The sequence below is a fragment of the Herpailurus yagouaroundi genome, unplaced genomic scaffold (genome assembly GCF_014898765.1).
Source record: "Herpailurus yagouaroundi ecotype Mexico unplaced genomic scaffold, PumYag 222, whole genome shotgun sequence".
Taxonomy (NCBI): domain Eukaryota; kingdom Metazoa; phylum Chordata; class Mammalia; order Carnivora; family Felidae; genus Herpailurus; species Herpailurus yagouaroundi.
Genome location: NW_024412453.1, coordinates 10,635,941 through 10,658,751, shown reverse-complemented (window position 1 = coordinate 10,658,751; position 22,811 = coordinate 10,635,941). Strand labels below are relative to the sequence as shown.

The 22,811-nt window shown below is 55.6% G+C and overlaps 1 protein-coding gene across 1 annotated transcript in view; it reads left to right on the top strand.

The window, feature by feature from the left end:
• The window catches only part of CLEC16A (C-type lectin domain containing 16A), a 204,378-nt gene that overhangs the window by 108,902 nt on the left and 72,665 nt on the right, over positions 1 to 22,811 (top strand). The window lies entirely within an intron of this gene.

The window sequence follows — 22,811 nt, the reverse complement described above, 5'->3', positions numbered from 1 at the left end:
CTCTTGACTTGGGCTCAGGTGGCGATCTCACAGCGTGTGGGTTCCAACCCCGCATCCGGTTCTGCGCTGACAGCACGGAGCCTGCTCAGGATTCTCTCTCTTTCCCTCTCTCTCTGCCCTTCCCCTGCTCATGTGCTCTTTTTCTCTCTCTCTCAAAATAAAGAAATAAACTTAAAAAAAAGCCAGGTCACGTCCTACCTTTATCACAGTGGCCTCCTTCCGACCCTGACTCTTCAGCGGCTGAGAGGCTGAGTATTACCTAGCGCCGTCTGGCTGGCTCTGCTCTCTTGCTTCTCTTCAGACACGCCAGGCACACTCCCACCTCAGGGCCTTTCCTCTGGCCGTGCCCCCCACCTGCAAACCACTCACTCCCCAGAACAAGTGCCGCTGTGGACACTTACACGGCCCACGGAAACCCGTGTGTGTCGGCCGTGCTCCACATTCCGCATGCGTGTTTGAGTTTGGACCAAGGCCCCCGCTCTCTGTTATCCTTTCGTTTGTTGATGAATAGGAGAGTGAACGTCAGGAGCGACCCTGCGGCATTTCCCATTTCCCCATTTCCTAGCATTCTGCGTGCTCATCCCAGTGCCCTGACAGGCGAGAGTTTGCAGGCCGCTTGGAAGTTCTGGCTGTATTCATCACGTTGCTGAGATACTCTTTTCCAGCAAGGGGATTTGTGAAGCTCCCCAAGCAAGTGATGTGGTTTGACCGTAAGTCCATGAAAATGTCAGCTCATTGATTTGCTTCTCTTGCAAGGCCAGTGATAGTCTTGTGGTCCCATCTGTCAGTTCTGGAAAACTCTCCGTGTTCTCTGGCTTTGTTGATGGCCTGGTCATTGTCCTATGCCTCATCCTGCCAGAACTGATAAAATGATATCATTAATAAAGCGTGTGAAACACAAATCCAGAGTGTGGGACATTCTAAAAGAGAGCTCACTCGAACTTCTCAAAATCGTGAATGCCATGGGAGACCAAAAGAAAAAAAAAAAGAGGGGAGGGTGTCCATTCTATTATTGTTCTAAATTCTCGAAACGGAGGAGACCCCACTGTCCATTTGGGTTGGGTCTGACTTAGACGGAGAGGAACAAATAGCTTGAAAGGACTTGTTTTTGAAAACTGAAATTGGGAAATTTGCACGTGGACTGTGATCGGGTCTTAGGCTTGAGGTCCACGTTACATTTCTTAGGTGTGATAACGGCATCGTGATTCTGGGGGAGAGTGTCTTTGTTTTTAGGAGGCACAGGCTGAAATGTTGAGGGCTAAGCTGAATGCTGCTTGCAACTCGGGAGTGATTCACAAAAATGTGAGTGTGTGGGTGGACCAGTGAGAGAGGAAGCAAACGCAGCTTATGTGAACAGTTAGCGAATCTAGGTGAAGGGCATGTGTGTGTTTGTTGTACTATTGTTTAAACCTTTCTGGACCTTTGAAATTTTTCAACACAGAAGCTTAAGAAAGTGGCAAGAGAGACATGGAGCCCTTGAAAATCATTTAATTAACGAGGAGTGGCATGCTTAGGGAAGGGGCCTTGAATTCAGGAAAAAAAGCTGAGTTGGAATCCCAGCTGTGCGCCCCGGGGCCAAGTAGTTAACCTCTCTGAACTGTTCTTCCTCTTTGTAAAGTGGGGATGATAAACTGCGTCAGGGCTGCTCTGCAGATTCAAAGAGAGAATCCCTCAGGAATACGAAAACCGTCCTTCGCATTCGTCAGCTGGACAGCACACGGGGTGTGGAACGACTTTTCTTTTGAGAATGTTCTCTGTGGGAGTGCTGACATACCAGAGCCTCATGACTGCTTCTGTCCATGGGATACATTGAAAAGCAGAGGTGGTCACACAGGCGCGTTGATTAGACGATGGTTTCTTGGAAGGATGACTTTTAGGAAAGTGGGTGCTGGCTGATTTGGCAAAGAACTGAAACGTGCAGGGGAGGCCTGATTCAGACTCAGATGGCTCCTTGGGGGCAAGTCAGTGCAAGCGTTGGTGCCTGGAGCTCAGGAGAACTGGCTTGTTCGGCAGCGACGCTGAAGCGGACTGATGTGGAATCAGAGGCACGTGTGGATGTGGCCTTCGAAGTCCCATCCGGAGCTGAGTGTGGTCTGTGGCTCTTCAGCCTGCACCCCCACTGCTCTGTGTCTCTGAAAGGTCTATAGTGCGGCAGAGCGCCCCAGTGGGCACCCCACCTGGGCGTCACCTGACCTGCGGACTGGGACCACTCTCCACCCAGCTCCAACCCCACCCCACGGTCCCAGGGTCACCAGCCCCCTTGCCTCTGCCCTGACTGAAGTTTCTCTGTCCCTAGTGCCTCGTGCTGGGCCTGGCACACAGTAGGCGCTCTGAGAAGGCTTGCGGGTTTGAACTGATCAGAGCCTTAGCAGTGGCTTTAATTATTCGTAAATGCTTAAGGCACATTCATTAACACGAACGTGGCATTTCTGAATGTTGTCTTGAGCAATTTGAGGCAGTTGGATTGCAAGTTAAGAACCCTGCATTTGAACCGTCCTGACCATGCGTTTGAATAGCCAGGGCCCCAGTGCAGATCGCCCTCCCCACCCCCCCACCCCCCACAGGAGAAATATACCAAGAATCTTAAACTGACCTTGGAGGTTTCTAAAAATGCATATTGTGTTAATGTCAATAGTTGTGCCAGCCTACGCCATGTTACCTAAGAAGTAAAACACTGTGTTTCCGCCGCCCGCCTTGCCCCTCTTTGATACTAGAACCCCGAACTCGATTGCCCAGAAAAAAGCGTGCTTGAATTAACCCACCAATTCTCTCAGGGAACAGAAAACGTGGATTAACAGCATTTCCCACCCCCTCTATGAATCAGGCTGCTTCTCCGTGTGCTTGATGAATAATGTTGCTGGCCCCTTTTCAGAAATGAAGTAGAAATATGGAGCAGTGAAATTTGTATCTTATAAAGTGGCTGGAAATGTGGTTATAATACAGCTGTCAGTTTTGTTCAAGTGGAAAATTTTAAAGTGAACCCAATTGCAGCATTATTTGGTTCTCTCAAAGCAGGGTGATGTAGCCGTTTCCTGTGTATTGATTATTTGATTGGTACCTGTCTGCTGGACTAATTTTTTTTCTTCTCAGTAGCGCTCATTGATGTGGTTTAATGTATATTCCTGTAATCTTTCCCTGTTTTATAAACTTACAATGATAATTGAGCTACATTAGAGAGCCGTGTCCTGCTGAAATCACAAGGTCACCTAATGACGGTGCCCTCTGTTGTCGGTTGTGCAGTCAGTAGTCCCCAGGATTGTTCTTCGGAAAAAGACAGAACTTGCAATTTTTTTTCCCCCTCTAGGAAGCAGAATTTCTAAATTCCACTCTCTGCATTGGGGAAATGAGGCGTTCTGAGTAAAAGAGACTGGTTTTGAGCTTTTTCCTTCCTTGCCTTTGAAAATCGTCATTTCTGCTGAAGACACTCCACGATGCAAGTGTTTTTCCCCCACATCCCAGTCCTTCCTGTGTGTTTGCAAACGGGGCCACGGTTTTGTTCCTCGGATCAGAGGGGACCTGCTGGCCTAGATTTGCTCAAGGAGCGCTGTCTTCTGAGGCACGGCTCGGCCATTGGGAAGTGGACGGATTTCGGACACGGCTCTCTTCCAGGGCGGCCCCGGCATTCTCAGGCTCTGTGACCCAGGCGTGTCCCCCTAACCTTGGATCTCTCTGTCTGTACGTCACGGGGCCGTCGGGAGGGAGGGATGCTGCCTGCTGAGCAAGTGTCTGGTGCGACCTGATAGGGCCCGGCCAGCAAAGGCCAGCAGAGAAGCTACTCCGACTTGACCGTCTTCCCCAGTCAATAAATGGGAATTCCATCTGCGTAGTCACTCAGGCCAGAAGCCTTGGAGTATCCTGTCTTCTCTCTTTTTCTCACCCCTGCGACCACGCCCTCTGCCAGTCCTGCCAGTTCAGGCATCAGGTAGACCCACAATCTGGCCCCTGCTCACCACGTTCCAGGCCTGCACCCTGGTCCAGGCCCTGGACGCTGTTCTCTGTCTGGTTTGCCGGCTTTCTCCCCTGCCCTTCTCCACCAACAAGAGCCCAGGGCATCCTTTCAGAGTGGCCGTCGGAACCCTCCAGAGCCCCCCTCCAGAGCCCTGCCCGTGGCCTACAGGTGCACCTCCGCCCCGTGCCCCCGTCTCTCGCCCCTCCACTACTCCTGTCACGGAGACGCGGGAGAGCCCCCCACCCAGACCGCGGGCATGAGGGTGGCTGATGAGCCCCGACGCCGCCTCACTCGAGCCAGCCTCCTTGATGACATCTGGCTGGCTGGCGGGGGCAGCGAGCCGCCACGGGAAACGGGAATTCGTGGGGTGCGTGGGGTTGAGGGTTAACGTTGAGTTTCAAGACATCCCTCACTCCAGCCCACTCGATGTGACTGTCTGGGGCTCTGCCCACACAGGGCTCCTCACCCCAAAGCTGTTGCTTTTCCCTGCCACCACACGTCCCCTCCCCCCACCCACGGCCCCACCCAGCCACCAGGGACAACACTGGACTCCCCAGGCCTCAGGTGGGGAGGATTGGCTTCTGGCTGTGCTAGCTGATCAACCACAGAACACCCAAAACAAATCTCTGGGGCGGCTGAAGCAGTGACATACAGCATGACCTTTATTGAAGGTCCCCCGCAGGAACGGGACATCAGCCTTGGGCCTGTCCTCTCCCCTAGCCCAGGATCCTGGTGCCACTTTCCCAGCACCGGTCCTGCTGTCTAGCCCTGTCTGCTTTTAGCCGGTCCTCACCCTCCAGTTCGCCCCAGTCCCCACTGGGAAGTGCAGGAAGCAGGGAAAGGGGACCAGCACCTTCTTTCTGCTCCCTCGTAGGAGGGAGTTGTGTTCCATTCAGATTGGTGTTATCACCTAAGTTCCTAAGGAGAGGTCAAAGTCAAGGCATAGGAAGCACCTGCATAACGTGGGGTGGCCACCAGCCCTGACTTCAGAGGCGGCTGTGACGGGGATTGCCCTGCTTCCCGGTGACCAGTGGGTTGTGGGGCAACGTCGGTGGTCTGGACTGATGGTTTCCAGATGAATGTCGAATGGTGTTTGCTCTGCTCTGCTAGGGTATTAGTTAGTAACAATGATGTTGAGACGTTCAAAAGTTTAAATTGGCATTTCTGCTTTGAGCTGCCTGAAAATAGAAGTGAAAATTGGTTTGCTCCGCTGCCCTTAAGTGCATCAGAGGAACTGCTTTCGGGCACTTGCCCCTGACTCCCTAGGCCAGGGCAGAGCCCTAGCCCTGGGTGGCTGGTGGGAGGGCTGGTGGTTTCTGGCCTGGGGCTCTCTTCCAGAAGAGGGTGACGGTGGAGATCCTCTGCCCGAGTTGTGCCTTAAAATCAATTTAGGAGCTTCAAAAGCTATCTATGCCCAGGCCCCACTCCAGAAAGTTCTGATTCGCTTGTTCCGGGGATCGGGACCTCACATCTCTATTTTTAGATGCTCCCTAGAGGATTCCATCATGCAGTCAGTGTTGAGAACCACCGGGCCAGCCTGAACGAGAAATGTTCTGGAAGTTAACACTGGGTCTCTACTTTGCCGCTCCAGTTCCCTCTTGGAGCTCTCTCCTTGCGAAGCCCCCTAATCAACCGGATGTTGCGGGGACGCTGGCTTTGGCGGCCTGATGCGGCGGTCACGTCTCTCTCTAGGTTCTGAGGTCTGCTTCTAAGGCGGAAACCTTGTCCTGTCCCAGCCAGCCTTACAAACCCCTTGGGAAGGTGGCATGTAGAAGGACGTCTCTCCATGGGTCCGACACAGCTGGTCGTGATGCCGGGGCTGAGACCGTGGCTGTCCTCCAGCAGCAGAGGAAGAGGAAGTCGGCTGTGCTGCATGAGGGGGTGTCTCTCTCCGGGAGAAGTCCCTCGGGCCCTGTGGGGGGCGCTCAGGGGAGAAGCAGGAGGAGCCGGGCCCACGAGGGAGGCAGAGTCCCGTCTGCCCCGCGGACCCACGGGGCACGTGCTCCTTCGGTGGGTCGCGGCCAGAACCGCGGTATTTGAGCTGCTCCATCGCTCTCCCGTCCCTTCCTGGATGCACAACGGCTGGGTTTGTGTAAGCTAACCGCGCATGCGGTGTGCCTCTGCCTCCGTTGAACAGCGATTCACACCCGGGGCCCTTGTTCCAGAGAGGGAGGGGCCGGGGGGGGGCCGGGCTGGAGCTCCCGGCCCGGCCCTGCAGCCTCGGGGCTACACATGTGCCCAGGCAGCCCCCAACCCGAGCCCGTGCTGGTCCTCGTTTACGATGGATGCGGGCCGCACCGGAGCCACCCGTGGGAGCCGAGCGTCCCTGCGGCACTGAAACGCCGGCCCGTCCCTGACTCTCCGGTCGTCCTGAACCAGCGCCCAGTCCTGGAAAGGGCCTGCTCTGTTTCACGCAGAGTCGTAAAGATGTCTCGGGAGCAGACAGTCAGACCAGGAGGCTGAGAAGTCACTGGAGCCGAGCCTGCCTTTCCCAGGTCTCCCGAGTGTTTGTAAGTCATTTGCTTATGATTAAGAGCTACAAGTTCTCATCCTGTCGTCTTCCCTTCCTTCCTCCCTGGGTCTGCTCGGGGCCACTATTTTTTATAGAAGGTTCAAGGTGAGATCGACCTTTCCTCTCATTGCCAAGTCGCGCAGAAAAGCCCCGTGCAGCTTCCTGGTTTTCGGTTTGGCATGTCCAGATTATCTTTGGCATCCACTGCTTTCATCATCGGTACCCAGGCCTTCCAGTTTGACAATCTGCTTTGCATTTTTCTAAGTGCATTCGGGGTTTTCCAGAGCCGTGCAGAGCCAGGAAACACGCATGTCATTTAAATGATTCCAGTTAACCTGTACCCTCTAACTAGTTCACAGAACCCGCCTCTCCAGTGATAGGTAGGTTGCACTCTCCAGGGCAGCAGAATTGGTGAAAGTCTACAGCTTTCTCTCTTTCGCGCTGGGCCCCTCCACTCTCATGAAGCCCCAGTCCCAGACTCTCAGGAGGCTGCAGGTGGAAGTCCCAGACAGTGTCTAGGGAAGGTTCTAGGCTAGGTCTGTGCCGCCTCGTCGCCACTCCCAGAGGTCTCCCTTGGCACCCCCTCCCCCCCCGCCGGCCCCAGCCCCAGCCCCTTCCCTTCCTGTCCCCGCATCCTCTGCAGTGATGATAGCGACCATTCCTCGGTCCGTTTCTCAGGTCGGCCGCTACTGTGAGCATTCTGCATGGGTTCGCTCATTTACACCCTCTCATCCCGCCAAGTAGGTCCTGTTATTTTCCCATCTTGCAGAGGAGGAAACCTAAGCACAGAGAGGTAGAACGAGCCGCCTGGAGACATGCCGCCAGGCAGCAGGGGCGCCAGGGCGCGCACGCAAGATTCAGACAGTAGAACTTGGACGCCTGACTCCAGGCTAGGGCTCCTCCGTTCATTCGCGCACCCACTCACCCGTCCGCCCGCCGTTTACCGAGTGGGCACCGTGCTAGGTGGTACGACACAGAGAAGAAAACACAGCCCTCCCTTCAGGCAGCTCTTGGTGTCCCGGCAGGATTTCCATCAACAGGTGGATACAGGTGCTCTGGGGGAAACTTCGGAGCACAGAGGGGAGAACTGGGGTGGGGGGCCGTGGTGAATGGGGACAGCGATTGCTTCTGGGAGCCCCAGCTTCTGAGCCAGTTATTCTGAGGGTGTGTTCAGCAGGCCGATGAGCTTGGCAAGAATGTTCCAGGCAGGGGATGTTCTGGGTGAGGGCACAACAGTGCCCGTGATAGCCCGGCTCAGGACCCCATGTCTGGAACATCAGCTGGCCTAGTCGTTTCCTACCGTGGCTGTAGCCGATTTCTGCAAAGTTGGTGACTTCGCGTGGCACACATTTATCGTCTTAGGCTTCTGTAGGTCAGAAGTCTGATGTGGGTCTCACTGGGCTAAAATCAACATGTCAGCAGACCTGCTTTCCTTTCTGGGAGCTCAGGGAAGAATTCATTCATTTCCTTGCCTTTTCCAGCTACCCGAGGCGCCTGCATTCTTTGTCTCATGGCCCTCTCCCGTCCCCAAAGCTAGTAATGGTGGGTTGAACCATTCTCCTGTCACATCACTCTGCCCTCCTCTTCCACTTTTAAAGACCCTTTCTGATTAGATGGGGCCCACCCAGATACAGTGTAACCTCCCCATCTCAAGGTCCTTAATTTCATCACATCTGTGAAAATCCTCTTATAAGGGAGCACATTCACAGGTTTCTGGAATCAGAGCATGGCACCTTCAGAGGCCATCATTCTAGGTACCACAGGTGGGATGCAGAAACTGGCAGGAGATGGGGACAGAGAGGTGGGCGGGAGCTCTGCATGACACCCTGCAGGAAGGAGCCCCCAAGAACCATAGCAGATGCACAGGGTAGGACATTTGCCCCCTGGATGTTCTTGGGTCCTGGGCCCTGCCCTCTGCCACATCCTTGGCAGGTCCTTCTGACCTTCCCGCCCCACGGAGGGCTGCGGCATGCCCATAGGGCCCTATTTTAGCGGTACGGGCTAAGACTCTTCTCTCTGTGTCTCCCCACTCCCAGCCACTATCCCCGGGATGTCCCTGATTTCTGCCCACTGACACTCCCCATGCTGCCTCCCCCAGTTCCAGGCACCCAGCCACTTCCTGCCTTTTCTGCCAGTTTTGTCTGTCCGTCCCCTGGTTCCTGCTGCTGGGGCTCTTCCCATGGTTGGTGGTCTCCCAGGCAACCCAGGCTCACTTCTCCCCACAACTCTCCTTTTGCCCTAAAAAGCTCAAATGTCAGGCCTCCACCCCCCCCCCCACACACACAAGGCACCACTCCCTTGGGTCCTCAGGCCCCCGGGGCCCTTCCTTTTTGTTCTTGCACACCGGTAGTGCAGGCAGAGCTGAGGGTGGTGGTTCTCTCCAGCGAGTTTGGGCCAGAAGGAATTTTAATCAAAAGTCCCAGTTTGGCTTTGAGAGGGACCTTTCTCCAGGAAAGGATCAGATAGTTCCAGTCATTAAACGGTCTGTTGCAGAACGTTAGTCATGGACTCAAGTGGTTGGATTTGAAAATGAAATAAAATAAATGTGTTTTGTTTTGTTTCAAGACATGAGAACATTGTTGACCTTGGTGGAAAAACATTCTGGTTTAGGCCCTAAGTATACGTATGGGAACTGAGGTTCCGCAAATTCTGCGGATGCTTCCCTCGATTTTGATGGCTGTCGCTAAAACAGAAACCCACAGTAGCCTTGGATACGACCTGTGTGCGCGCACACACGTACGTGTGTACATGTCACGGGAAAGCGCAGTCACTCGCTTTGTGGAAATCCAGACCCCCTCGCACACCGTCGTTCACCCCTTCGGGCCGGGACCGTGGGCTCACGGGTGGTACCACTTCCCCGTCCGGGCCACCCTTCCCCAAGACCCAGGTCCAGCCTTTCGCTTCTCTGCCTGCTGTGAAGAAAGTTTCTCTCGAAAATAAGTGACAGCTCTCATCCCCGCCCTACCCCGTACGTGGCGCTGGGTGACACCACGGACAGGTACTCGTTTGGGTGAGACCTTGGGGTTGACGGTGAGACTCGGCAAGGCTTAACTTGATGGGTTTGCTGGAGAGTCGGGAAGGACTCTGAATGTGATCAGCAGTCATCTGCTGAAGCCCTACCGTGTGCCCGACGGGACCCTGGGCACAGAGATGAGGGGCCCTGCCTCTTCTCGTGAAGCCAAAGGGACGCACCCCTCCTGAGGTTGCTCACTCACAGCGGGGTCCAGGGGAGCGGTTCCCTCCCACCCTAGACACCAAGATTTAAAACTTCCATGTTTGGCAAATCTCCATCCCTGTTTGGCTGTTAGTTCGTGTGTGGGAGTGAGACTGTGTGTAGCTTTGGAAACTGTGGGAGGTAGACCGTCAGCTGCACATCAAGGGTGTCTTTGCCCAGTTACAGAGACGGTGGGGGCTCCCTGTTGGTCGCAGCTCCTCCCCCGGCAAGTCTTCAGGTTTAACTCCTGGCCCCAGCCCCTTGCGATAGCAGCGACTTCCTGGAGAACCCAGTCAAAGGCTCTGAGAAGTCCTGCAGACTCAAAGTCAGCCTGGAGCGTCCCCGGCGGCTCACCGTCTGCCAAGTGCTGCCTGAGGATTTACGGGTAGAGGTGCCCCCGCCGGGAGAGTTCCCACCAGCGCCTGACCCTGGCCCACTGCGCTCCGGCTCCCAGGCTCACACCCAGCAAGCCCCCCGCTCCCCGACCTCTGATCCGTCCTGACGCCGCCTGGCCAGTCCCCACCTGAAGCCTGGTTCTTCCGCGGCGCATGTAATGACACCTCCAGCTTCCCCCACGCCGGTTGTGGTGGAAGGTGGGGCTGTGAGCCTGGAATAAACACGGTGCCTCAGCCCTGAGCCCCAGCCGCCGGTCCTGCCTGGGGAGCTCGTCTGTCGGCAGGGAGGGCCGGGCAGGCCGTCGGAGGGGAACCTGCCATGGGGTGTGCCCTTCCGAGGGAGAAGGGACGGCTCTGATCGGCTTGTGTGTGCTTTTGCTCGGCCAGGGATGGAAACGGGCACCGGGCTTTTCACCCGGCCCAGGAGGCAGGCACACATAGCCCCCGTTGGCAGCCCCCTCCAAGCTCTGCGCTCCCTCACTGTCTCTCTGTGCGTCGGCAGGGTCGAGGCCTGAGACGCCCCCAGGCCCTCGGGCCTGAGCGGTCTGATCCTCAGCGGCTCTCCAGCCACACTGCTCTCTCTGGAACCCAGCTGCCCTCCTCTGTTTCCGGTCCGCGGCTCTGCTCCCCTCTGCTTCTGACTGTCGCACGGGCCTGCCCCTCTGTCTGGGACGATCTCTTCAGCCACCGCAGTCCCTTTGCTTGGCCATCTCCCCAGCATCCTCTAGACCTCTGCGCATAGCTCACCTCCCAGCAAAACCTCTTTGGGATCTCACTGTCTTCGTGGCGTTGGCCACCATTTGTGCTTTTCTGAGTTCGTGTGGTTATTTGATTGGCGTGGGTACCGAGGTGCCTGGGGGCGGAAACCCTCACTCTTCACAGTTGAACCTGCTGCTGACAGCACAGTGGGCACCCGGTGAAGATTTGCTGGAGAGGGAGGAATGGGGGTGGTGAAGTGGCTTAGGAGCAGGGCCCATAAATGAGGACACGGGCCTTGTTTTCACACCCCAGGCCGTGATTCCAAGGGCACGTGGGCATCCTTGTAAACGTGCCGTCCCACAAACACCTGACATCGTTCCTCACGCCGGCTTGGTGTCTCTTACTGGGAAGTCGGAAGGAGCTCGAGGCTGGATTCAAGGGCCCAGCGTTAGTCTTTGGAACTTGCCGGCCTTTGTGAGTCACCCACATTGTGTGCAGAGGCGATCTGAAACTCTTAAAGATCCGTCGGTACATCAGAATACCTAGTAAATCACAGTGCGTTCTACCTGATGTTCCTCCCAGTCACTTGAAATGCCCGCCCTTGTGCAGCCCCCCTGGGAGATGCTGCTGAGGAAGCAGCAGCCCGGGCAGGGATGGTGAGTCCCTCGAGGAAAATTAATACCGCGCCATCAATTCTGGAGGCCAAGAGGGCCCGCGGCCAGATGGCTGTGCGTCGGCTGGAATAACTCACAGCCGTGTGGGCCCCGGTTTGGGAGGCCTCTCCTGGCCCTGCGTATAAATCAGTTCTTCCGCGGAGAGAGCAGGCAGGTGCCTTTGTCAGGGGTGGGGGAAGGGAGCCAGCCCCAGAGCCCCTCTTCCCAGAGTCTGGCATCGCCTAGGGGGGCCTGAAATGCACCTCTCCAGTACCCGTTATCAGCTGGGCCAAGCGCAGGGCTCCTCCGCGGACGGGGCTGTGAAGCCCTTGTCGCCGCTCCTGCTGGGACCATGGGCAGGGGCTTTTGTCCCGGCTGTCAGAGCGTAACAGGACAGACCCGCTTTCACAGTGCAAGCCTTAATTGGATGGTCAGAGGGCACATCTGTGGCCTATAAAAAACAAACGGCCTGACAATTTTAGTGAAGGAGAGAGAAAACTTGCCTCGGAGTGAGCCCCCAGGGAGGGCAGACACACTTGTCACTCGCCACGAGGCCTCAGCTGCCCCCTTCATCTTTACACGTCTCTGCTCTCGCATCTGCAAGATGAGAGTCACGAGTCCCGACACCCTAACAGTGGCCCTAACGAGGAATGCATGTGATAAACACTCGGTTGTCGCCGATGTGCTTTGGGATGCCAGAGCCAAGGACACCTTCGTGGCGTTACCTCCAGGGGTTTCATCCCACCGTGTGTGGGACCCCAGTGTCAGGTGTCATGGGCTCTATTCTTCGGGTCAGGCCAGGCTGGCTTAACCCAACACAGACCTCTCTGGCACTACAGGGGTCTGTGGGGGGCGGTGGCGGGGGGGGGGGGGGGGTACCTTGCTTCCCACATCACTCAGGGACCAGGTTGGTGGAGGCTCCACCAGCGGGAAGGGCGTCCACATCCTAGCACGAGGGGCAGGAGGGCCTGACCACCCCCGTCAGGCCCTCCTGCCCCATAGGGATGCCCGACTGCCTCCTGGCTCCCAGGTGTGGGGTGGGGAGGGCGTGGCTGCTCGGCATCCGGTGAAGGTCTCGGCCACGTTCGAGGGTGCACACCCTCTCTGCTGGTCCCTGGGAACCTCTTGAGGTCAGCAGCTGGCGTTTGGGGATTTGGGGACCGGGGACACCCAGGCCTGCCCCCTGCTGACCCAGAAAGAAAGCTGGGGAGCTGACAGTAAAGGAGGCACAAAGACAGACTGAAAGAGAAAGGGAGGACCTCGGTGAATTAGGGCCTTGACCCATTTTGAAACATGAGGCAAATTCCGGGCTGGGCTGAGACGGACCAGGCCCGTGGAGGCCGGGTGGGAGGGACGGGATGTGGCCGTAATTTGCGCACGATCATGTTCCTGAGCCATCCCCGTCGCTGGCTGAGCAGCAGGTGCCGGTGGAAGGCCCAGAGCTGACCTTGGGTTACCCCGGCGCCCCAGTACCACTGCCTTTGGAAAAGAGGGAAGCTGGGAGAGTGTGAACACATCTTGGGCATTTTGGTGGCCTGCCCCCGTGGGGGCTCGGGACTGGTTTGCACCCAGAGAGCTAGTAACACGGGTCGCGAGGCTGAGGCCTGCGTGGCGGGGGAGGCTGGAGAACAGGGTGGGTGTGAACAGGAGCTTTGGGGGCCGGCTGGCCTGGCTCTTATTTCTGGCTCTGCCACTTGGCGGCTGTGTGCCGTGGAAAGTGACCTCGCCTCTCAGGTTTTCAGTCTCCTCCCTTGTGCAGGAGGCGGGGGTGGGGAGGATAATAAATAACGGATTCTCAACAGGGGTGTCAGGAGGATAATGTAAGACCACGTATGTAAAGCACTCTGTTGAAAGTACCCTCCTGCCTTCACTGCCGCCGTTCTTGGACTTGGTTTCCATGAAGATTCTGTCTGGGGAACTTTGGCTTCTGCACAAACGCATCAAGCCGAGGAGAAGGCTCAAGTCGGGGTCCCTGGGCTCGCACCAGGGCCTGAGGGGTAGGGCCGTAGGTGTGCTGGTTTGGAGCATGGGCCCTGCGGCCCCTCGCGGCTCACTTCCTGTCTCTGCGCCCTGAGCAGGTCACTTACCATCACTTGTACCACGGGGATGGTAACCGTTTCCCCCTTTCGAGGTATCCTTAGGAGCGGCTCTGTGGGAGAATCACGTTGTCTTTACAGTGCTTTGCTGTGATGAGTCCTGGGGAGAGTGAGTCCCGGGTAGCGGATTTCCCTGTTACAGACTCCGCCGAGACGTGTCACGTGTGCAGGTCCGAGGGCAGCGGCAGCCCGGTCGCTTTGTACCCCTGCCTAAGAGAGACGGGTGTGACCGCCTGGGTGCTCCCAGTCCCTGCCCTTCCAGAGCCTGGCGTCCTCTTCTGAATCGGTGCTGCCCTGTCTCTTCCATTCAATTCATGCCCATCCCAGCTCCGCAGAGACATTTCTGTGTCCAGGTGCCAGTGCCCCCCGCCCACTGGCGGCATTCAAGCACCACCTCGGAGAGGTTGGCCGTGTCAGAGAACCTACCGTATTATCATTGATTTAATGTATATATATATATTTTAACATCGTCACAGTTTCTCCCTCCTGGGGCCAGGGTAGGTAGGGAGAATCCTCACCTGGACCCATGAAATGTGGGGATCCATAAGCCCAGTGTGTGTTTTCCTCACTGCACACGGAGATAAATAAGAATGACCAAAATAAAAGCAACCATTCACACGTGTGCCTTCTAAAACCCTCTCATGTCCCCTAAGGCTGCACATATGGTTTACTTGTCAGTTGCCTCTGGGACCCTGCCTGTCCACACAGCCCCGGCTGGTGCCCAGGGCGTCCAGGAAGAAGCCTCTCCCTCCCTAGGGGTCAGGCTGTAATTTTCATCCTAGAGCAGCAAGACAGAGGCAGTTTGTGAAACCACGTTTAATGTCCAGCACTGTCGTTCTTAATTTATCAAGTGAACGCTAAACTACTTTGGTGTTTTGTTTTGTTTTGTTGTGTTTTATGGCCACCTAGAGATATTAAACGTGGACAGATTTTGCTTGGTTGAGTGTTAGTTTAGAAGGCTGGGTTTCAGTAATAGTAAGATTCAACCCGGGATTCCCAGTTCGCCCCGGGGAAGAACGTTTTACTCCTGTCTCATCAACCGTTGAGGGAGGCAGAGAATATATACAAATTATGTATCACAGGCACACGGATAGGTACTGAAAATGCAGATAAATTGGTGCAGGGTCGCGTTTGATGCAAAGCTCCAGGCGTTCGGGGACGCACCTCAATTCATTGGTCCCCTTTTACATAGGTTCACTGAGGTGGGGGCCGGGGGCATTCTTGTGGAAACTTTCTGCATCTTTGAAGCAGGTAACGTCTTCGTTTTGCGCCCTTGAGGACAGAGCCTCGCCTTGGTGCCAGGGTACGCGGCTAGGACGTGGTGGAACCGGCCACCCACGTTGAACTGGGGATGGAGAACGGGCCCAGAAAACCTCTGTGTTTTCTCACACCCAGAGAGCGCTGCTTGGAGAAGGCCCACAGTGACCCCTGCCGAGCCCTGCCAGGGGGTCCTTTGCCCTCCGATGCACCGCTCCAGGCTCCAGAGTAGACTGATGGGCTGCTCGATTTAGTGCCCTGCGCACCTGCTCTCCCCAAAGGGCCTGGAAACGATGCAAAGTCAACTGGAGACGATGTCCTACGCACCTGCTCTTTTCCTAAGGGCCTGGAAACAACGCACAGTCGAAACCTTGGCATTGGGTGGAAAATTGGCCCGTTCATCATGCCATCTGTGGCCCCTCGCCCACCCACAGAGTGGGTACCTGTCCTGGGCCCAGTCAGGCAGAGGTCCTGCCATCGAGTCAGTAACCTCACGTCACCAAACGATAAGGAGGCACGTTCGCGTTGCAAAAACCTGAGTTGGTACGTTGTGTAAAAAATGAAGGTGCCCCTTCCACCTCCCAACCTTCCCGCAGCCGGCCTTCCCCGAGCCCCCAGCCACTGCCGCGGCGACCCCAGCTTGCTCCAGACACGTGTCCTCGTAGATCCTGTTCCCTGTACTTGCCCTGAAATAAGTTCGTGCCTGTGCACACAGACTTGTCTCCCTCACCACCATCAGCCCAGCCCGACATGGGGCCTGGCAGTTAGTAGGCACGTGATAAATAGTTGTCAAATGTGTGACTGTCCCTGTAGTTTTTACACAAATGGACCACGTACAGCTTGGTCCACAGCTTGGGTTTTTGCAGTTAAAAGTGGGGCTCTCCTGGGGCGCCTGGGTGGCTCGGTCGGTTAAGCGGCCGACTTCGGCTCAGGTCATGATCTCGCGGTCCATGAGTTTGAGCCCCGCGTCGGGTTCTGTGCTGACAGCTCGGAGCCTGGAGCCTGCTTCGGATTCTGTGTCTCCCCCTCTGTGCCCCTTGCCTGCTCACGCTCTGTCTGTGTCTCTCAAAAATAACCAAACATTTTAAAAAATGTTAAAAAAAGGGGCGCCTGGGTGGCGCAGTCGGTTAAGCGTCCGACTTCAGCCAGGTCACGATCTTGCGGTCCGGGAGTTCGAGCCCCGCGTCAGACTCTGGGCTGATGGCTCGGAGACTGGAGCCTGTTTCTGATTCTGTGTCTCCCTCTCTCTCTGCTCCTCCCCCGTTCATGCTCTGTCTCTCTCTGTTCCAAAAATAAATAAACGTTGAAAAAAAAAATTAAAAAAAAAAAAAGTTAAAAAAAAAAAAAGCGGGGGCTCTCCTGTGTTGGGAGACACGGGTGGGAGACAGGGGTGGAACTCGTCTGCGCGTTGTTGCATTAAACAGAAGTGCCTGAGCGCCGCGCTCCTGCAGCCGCCCCCACCAATGGGTGTGTGAACCGATTCCAGGTGTCCACCGTCCCAAAGAACCGGGAGAGTCGGGCCTCTGGACCCGCTCTGTTCACAAGTGCCGTGCGGTGGTGGGAGGGAATCCTAGCTGCGAAAGGGTCAGGTGAGAGGTCGCTGTCTTGATGCTCTGCGAGCTGCCATCAGACTGCCCTTCACCAAAGCAGCCCGACTCCCAGGGCCTCCTGCTGGCAGTATAGGGGGTGCCCGTGGCCTCCACCCTCCCCCTCCCCAGCCACCACGAGCCTTCCGAGTCTGTGCCAGCGTGACCTCGGGGACGGAAACACGGCCAGCCCCTAAGCACTGTCAGCCTGCCTGAGTGAGTATTCAGAGGGAGCTGCCGTGGTCCCACCTCCCAGATCCCAAGCGGCCTGTGGGAAGACCCAGCTCAGAGAAGGGCAAGGCCGCTTGCTAGGGAGCGCAGTGCAGCTCCCAGCCTGGGTTCAGCACCCCCCCCCCCCCACAGCCCACAGTGCCTTCCCAACCAAGCAGCCCTGTGGTCTCCCCCACTGTCCCTGTCTCCGCACATCAAAGGGGTGCTGCAAAGCCCCGCAGCTGGAATGGCTGACTCTCTCTCTCATCCGTGTCTAAAGGATACACAGCTGTGTCCTCTCAAACCTCTGTCATTCTTCACGCTCCGAATATCCGTTCAGACGTTCCCGGTCTTCCGCCCGGCAGATGTTTGTTTTAAAATAGTACCAGAAATATGCTTGGCTCCTGGCCAGATCCCCGTCTTATAAAAGCGTACGTCCCCTGCGTGAATCTGGCTCCTCAGAAGCACAGGAGGGGCCCCGCCTCGTGAGAATGAAGCCTCGTCAGACCCGCGGGCGGCCCGTCGACACCCTGTCCCCGTCGACATCCTCGGCTTCAAGAGCTTTAGGAGCGCGCCCTTCCTTTCCCATGTCTGTGGCTTTGCCGGATGGTGCTCGGGGACTGGTCAGGAAAGACAGCGTGGGGGACCAGAACCAGAATCCTGGCACCACGAGCATCCTCGGGGAACGCTGGGATGCTGGCGGGCCATTTCCAGTACCTCCCCACCCCCCTGCGCTCCCTGCCCCCCTCCCCCGCCCCACTGCCAGCGAATCCGCAGTCCTGTGACTTGGGGGTCCGGTGGATTTTGCTTTTAAAGCTTCCGGCCTCCTTTCTTAGTAAAGTCCTGCGGTAAGCACTTTTTCCTTCTATGTTTATATCTGCCCCACCTCGCACTGTGAACTGCTGCTATTAAAAGAAACAGGAGACTGCGAGCCTGTGCGGAGGAAGAAATCATTTACTCCAGAGGGTGGAAGGAAGCTGTGTGTGCCTTTCTGTGAAAGCTCTCTGGCCTGTTCAGTGTCAGCCAGTCGAGGAAGAGGGCCGCTTTGGGGTGGGCAGAGCCCGGTGCCCCAGGTCACATAGGGAGGGGCCCTGCTGCAGGGGCAGGAGGAGTCGGAGGGTGAGCGGTGTGCCCCGGAGGCCGGCCGCCAGCCGGAGGCCCTCGAGCCAGCTCTGCCACTTCCCGCCAGATGACTTTGGCATGACACTGAGCGTGAGCCTGAGTTTCCATCATCTGGAAAATGAAAATTGTCAGGAGGGCCCCAAGCACAGTGCCTGAAACACGGCAAGCCTCTGTGACGTGTGAGCCAGAGTTTCACGACGGCTGCAGAATGTGACCTGCTGGGCCTTTGGTGACTGAGCCGCGGCCCGTCTCCTTTCTAAAGCACCTGCCTTTCTTTGCAGGAAAGGGGTGCCCATGTACCCGGTCCCAAGCAAGGGTGTTCTGACCCCCTGGGGGCGGTCCCCAGCCATGTCACGTGGCAGCTGGTACTGCCGTGGGTTCCCTTGGTCGGAATGCTTCCATCCTCGCTGGAGGGCCTGGTTGGGGCTGATACACAGGAGCCCAGCATACGTGGCTGGAAGTGAGCTCTTTGAAAACTCGCTCAGGCCTTTCCCTGGCTTGCGGGCATTTCCAGAATTTCCTTGGAACTTGATTTGCAAATGGAAATTTGAACCTTTGAACACTTCCCCGTCCCCCCGCCCCCCCTCCCCCCCCCCCGCCCCGCCCCTCTGCAAAACTTGTGCTTTCCTTGCTTTTTTTCTTCCCGTCTTTCTTTTGCTCTGGGCGCAGTGGTATGAGCTGGGCTTGCTTCCAGAGTCAGAATCTATCAGGGGTTTGAGCTCCAGGTCTATCATCGGTTAGCGGTAGGACTCCAGGCAAGTTCCTTAAGCCCTGCGGACCTCCGTTTCCTCATTTGTAAAACAGGGCTATCGTGAGGATTCCTCCGTAATAGAGCAGGAAGTGCCTGGTCCAGCACCTGGCCTGTAGTGTGAATGCCCAGCACCTGGCAGCTGTCATTACCGTCCGTGGAGCGTGACCTGGGGGTCCTGGTCTCTTCTCTGCTTCCCTGAGTAGAAGGAGGGCAGTGGCAGACCGGCCTTCTCTCTGCTTGCATGCTGCCTGGCACTGGGTAGCCACCACATAAATCTCTCTTAAGAGTAAGCTTGCTTCTGAAGAAGGAAACATCAGCCAGGCATTCAGGGGTGGGCGGGAGCACGCCAGGCAGGAGGCACCGTGTGGCCAGAGAAGGGCAGGACGGGCCCCGGGGCCGAGCGGCGTCGCGGGCGGGAGAGCAGAGGGCACAGAGGGCATGGTGGCGGCGAGAGGGGGTACCCTCGGAAGGAAGGACAAGCCGTGCCTCAAGCAGAGGCGTGGCACCCTGGGATGTGTGCTCCAGAATGGCCACTTTCACAGCCACAGGCGCGGGCACCCGGGAGGTAGCCGGCCTGGAGGCGGGGCCTAGGGGAGGCACCTCCCACTGCATCTGGAGCCGGAGGGTGATGGCAGCGGCCCCTGGCCTGGACACCTGTCAGAGAGGGAGGAGCGGGGGCCAGCGCCTTTGAACGATGGGCCGGTCTCCCCGGCCCACGCGGGGCCGTGGCGGTTTATTTCTATCTTCTTTCATAGCGGTGGCTTCAGGAAATAGGACTGATCCCATTCTTCTAAGGGACGCCCCAGCCTCAGCCTTGTCTGGGGAGCCTGCTGGCTCTGTAGGGCCCTTCCCAGCCTGGGTCCTAATGAACCACCTCGTAACGGGCCCCACTGCTGTGTCACCTTTGAGTGGCACAAGACGCAGGCTCCAGGGCCTCAAAGGAAAACTCAAAGGTGACATGAGTCAGGGATTCCAGGGGCTTGACCCAGAAGGTCCACACCAGTCCCTGTCGGGCCTTGCCTGAGAAGTTTCCAGCCTGGTGTGTGATTACAGTAAACAGTTTGAAGGGCCCCTACCCGATCCACGAAGGCCAGGCTTCACCTGCAGGTGCAGGGTTTGTGGGAGGAGGCAGACGGCGCTTTTGTGGCTTAACGGGCCCTCCAGGCACCAGCTGCTCAGGCAGGGGCCTCTGAGTCCCACAGGAGGCCCAGGCCGCTCAAGGTTGAGGCCTTTTCAGGCACTCCCTCCCCGCCCCCAGTCCAAGTTCTTGTTGCCACAGCTGACCACACATAACCAGCCATTTCCCTTCTTGAGAACTGACCTTGTGCATCTCGTGTGCATCTGAGTTCTTTAGAAAATAACCCCCCCCCCCTGCTTTTTCCTTCGGGGCCCTGCATGCCTGCCTTGGCCCCCACTGCCCAAATATGCCTTCTCTCATTTCCCTACAGCCTCTGTTGTGTATAGTTCATGATATAACTCAACTGTAAAAAGTTAGCTCTGCGTGGTTGCCATGAATTTTACATGAATCACATTTAAATCGATAAAGTCTGTAGAATGAATCAAGTTATCCTTATTATGAAGCAGTGGGGGCCACTTTAGAGGGGCTGTGGGCCTTTGAACACGGCACCCCTCATCAGGGCGGAAAAAGTGGTCCGCCGGTGAATTTGCACGGCAAAGCACATAACCTTTCGAGGCTCTGGGCTCCCTCGGTCCCCGGGATGCCTTTGAAGTTTCTACTTTCTTCTTGGGAGGTGTGATCAAGCAGAACCAGAATGAAAGTCAGATTTTCCATGACTTGTTTCTTCTTTGAACAGTTGCTAATCTTTTTTTTTTTTTTTTTTAAGCTGGTAATCTTTTAAATGACATTCTGTTTCAAATGTGTGATCTTGGGATCTTTGATGTAAATAGCAGGAAAAAGTGGGCGGTAATGTTATGGAACGTGGAAAGCTTGCCTTTTCTAGGCCACGCTCTAAGAGCGAAACCCAGAAAGAAGAAAGACAGGGAGGGTGGCAGGAAGAAAGGGGAGCAGAGAATGAACCAGAAGGAACAGGAAAAAGCCCCCGTAAAGGTTGGAGGCAGTATGGGCCCTAACCCCAGCCTGGCCATATCGTCTTCTAGCCCTGGGTCCTCAGCTGCCTCCGCTTGCCCGTCTTTACTGTGATCGGGCCTGGCATCTTCTCTAGGTCAGCTGTGTGCCCAGTAGGACCATCCTCCGGAGCAGAGGCCTGGCAGTCGGCTACATGCCATCGGATGGTCAAGAAACACAGAAGCTAGAAGCATGGCAATGATCTAAGGCTGGCCCCAAAGGGCAGTTCATGGTTTTCAGTAACTTCTAATTACACAAATACCATACAAATACATTGTCCTTGTGACAAAGCAAAACTAGGTGATGCCTGCCCTCCAGCCCCACTTCCCCAGACATAACCAGGTTTTAGTCAGGTGTGTGTCCTTCCAGAGCCATATCCCAAGAAGAACATAGGGACCGATAGGAGAAATACAGGACCACTAAAGTTTAAAAACATTTTGGGCACCTGGGTGGCTCAGTCAGTTAAGCATCTGACTAAGGCTCAGGTCAGGATCTCACGGGTCATAGTTCAAGCCCCACAACAGGCTGGCTGCTATCAGCACAGAGCCCACTTCGGATGCAATGTCCCCCTTTCTCTCTGCCTCTCCCCTATTTGTGCTCGCTCGCTATCTCTCTCTCTCTCTCTGTCTCTCTCTCTTTCTTAAAAATAAATATTTAAAAAAAAATTTTTTTTATTATGAGAGTATTATTGGCTCCTGTAGAAAGTTTAGAAAATAGAGATTCCTTGCAATCCTACCATAACCCAGAGATAACCATGAGTTTGTGTTATTTACACGTAACGAGGTCATTCTGTGCATGCTGTTTGGTAAGCTCCGTTTTTCACGTCCTCGGCCGTCCTTCTCAGCTGTCCTTGTCAAGGTGCCCCCCCACCCCGTGATGGCTTGGGTGGTACACCTGTGAATGTTTACTCCGGATGACTAGTTGTGCCCCTTATTGACAGATGATGCTAATTTTGCACTTGTGTAAATGATACAAAGTTTCCTTTTAAAATACATAGAAGTTAAACGGGAGGGACAGATGGAACAACCATGGAAAAATCCTTAGGGTGGTACGAAAATGAAACACGGTTTTAACAGCATTTTCCCCTACTGACTCTGTAATACCCAATGATGAGGGTCTGCTAAGATTTCGTTCCTCTTAATTGGTGAGTTTTTCCTTATTTAAGCCCCCTACACACACACTCTCTCTCCCTCTCCCTCCCTCCCTCCCTCTCTCTCTCTCTCTCTCTCTCTCTCTGTGAACTTCCCTATAGCTGAATTCCTGCGAGGCCACAGAGATTCTAGACGTGGACTTGGAGGTTCAAGGGCAAGCCCAGTTGAAGGGTTTTCTTTCCCGGTGGCCAAGTTGCCCTCCAGGAAAGCCGTAGCTTGGAACAACAGTGTGAGTAACCCAGGGCTGTTTTCCTGATTTAAATCCACAGCTGTAAGGAAATGCCTCCCATCACTTACCAATCCTTATCTGAAAGATTTAACCAGTCCCCTCACCCTTGCCAGATTTCGTGCTCTCACTGTGTTCCGGGGGCCTTTGTAAGTGCCTTTTAATATTTCCATTGTGTGTGTTAATCTTTAATTAGAATTTGATGTATCAGAAATATTTTTAAAAGGCTTAGCTCAATTAATTTCTTCCCCTGCCCTATTATTTTACGTCTTTCTTTACTTGAATCATTAATGGCAGAGAGCACTGACATATAGGACCCAGTTCAGGGCTGTTGTAATTAACTCCCAAGGATGCTGTAAGCAATCCGTCAGACCCGGGATGGCATTACAGCCTCGTGTATTTACTGGTGTTTTTTCAGTGTGCCCTTACTGTGCCTGAGAACCTCGCCAGCTTTCTGGCCCCGGTGGACATCTGTTTTCTGAAGGCCCTGTAACATCTTGCCCCAGTGTCTCAGAGTAAGATAAAGGAAAGGGTTTTGTGTTCCATTTTGTTTTCAATGAGCAGCGGGCTGCAGGTTCCTTGCATGCTCATGCAGGTGCACGAGCCTCTCCAGCAAGGCTGAGCTCATTGTTGATCGGGTGTGGCCTTGGCCAAGGCTGTCTCCCCCCAGCTGGGCCAGGGGAATGGGGAGGGGTGCCAGCCTCCTCAGGTGATGCTAGAAGGCTGTGGTCTGCAGCTTCCCTACAGAGCAGATTCCCCATGCCCGGCGCGTGCCCCGCACAGGGTAGGTGCCCCGCGCCCGGCTCGCGCCCCGTACTGCTGAAATCAGACTGCCCAGAGTGGGAGCTGGCATCGGTAGTTTTAAAAATCCCCAAGAGATTCCATATGCAGCCAACTTGGGAGC